Here is a 1,294-nt window from a genome sequence, read left to right on the forward strand (position 1 = left end):
TTGACCGATTTGATTTTCCAAGGTCTTGATAGAAACCGCCTGACTCTTGCACAACAGCTTAAGTTCCTCAAAATCAGCACTAATAGGTGCAGCTGCACTTCCCTGTTGAGGATATGATTGCCTTGTAGCGTACTGCTTTGGTTGCTGGAATCCAGGTGGGTTAAACTGTTTACTCACTCCTTGCTGATATGGTGACTGAATAGCATTCTGATTATTCCCCCAGCTGAAATTTGGATGATTTCTGTTGTTAGGATGATAGGTTGCTGGCACAGGCTGCTGTTGTCGCTGATAATTATTCACATACTGAACAGATTCGTTTACAAGAGAACACTGATCCGTAGCATGAGAACCTGCACAAAGCTCACAAACCATAGCTATTTGATTAACTCCATACGTAGCCAGAGAATCAACCTTCATTGATAGCGCTTGGAGCTGGGCTGCAATAGCGGTGGCTGCATCAACTTCCAGAATACCTGCTACCTTGCCTGACGTCATCCTCTGAGTTGGGTTTTGATGCTCATTTGCAGCCATCGTCTTGATAAGATTATATGCCTCAGTATAGCTTTTAGCCCATAAGGCGCCTCCAGCTGCTGCATCGAGCATGGGCCGAGATTGGGCCCCTAAACCATTATAGAAACCAGTGATCACCATCCAATCCGGCATTCCATGATGTGGACATTTTCTCAACATTTCCTTGTAGCGTTCCCAAGCCTCGCACATAGATTCTGTAGGTTGCTGCGCAAACTGAGTAAGAGCACTCCTCATAGCAGCAGTCTTTGCCATCGGATAAAACTTCACCAGAAACTTTTGCGCAAGATCTTGCCACGTAGTGATTGACCCAGCTGGTTCAGAATGTAACCAGTCTTTAGCCTTGTCCCTTAGTGAGAATGGGAAAAGCCTCAACTTGATAGCCTCATCAGTCACGCCATTATACTTAAAAGTGCTGCAGATCTCGACAAAATTCCTTATGTGCATGTTGGGGTCTTCAGTTGCCGCTCCTCCAAAAGAAACAGAATTCTGCACCATCTGAATAGTGCCCGGCTTGATTTCAAAGGTGTTAGCTTGAATAGCCGGATGAAGGATGCTTGACTGAATGTCATGAATTTTAGGCCGAGAAAGATCCATAAGAGCTGGATCAGCTTGAACAATACGATCTCCCATGTTTACTGGTTCTTTCTGCTCAGTTCCTGAATCCGAATCCTCAAAATCTAACTTCTACGGAATATCAAGAACTTCGTCTGTCTCCTCAGCTGTATCTAAAGTCCTCTTGCGAGCACGAGAACGAGTTTGCATA

At 45.0% G+C, this 1,294-nt stretch overlaps 1 non-coding gene across 1 annotated transcript; it reads left to right on the forward strand.

The window, feature by feature from the left end:
- The first annotated feature begins 661 nt into the window (after window positions 1-661).
- LOC141662617 (small nucleolar RNA R71) lies at window positions 662-768 on the forward strand. Its single transcript, XR_012550723.1, has one exon. It is a non-coding gene; the product is annotated as a small nucleolar RNA R71 (small nucleolar RNA).
- The last annotated feature ends 526 nt before the right edge of the window (window positions 769-1,294 follow it).

The sequence above is a fragment of the Apium graveolens genome, chromosome 5, assembly GCF_009905375.1.
Source record: "Apium graveolens cultivar Ventura chromosome 5, ASM990537v1, whole genome shotgun sequence".
Taxonomy (NCBI): Eukaryota; Viridiplantae; Streptophyta; class Magnoliopsida; order Apiales; family Apiaceae; genus Apium; species Apium graveolens.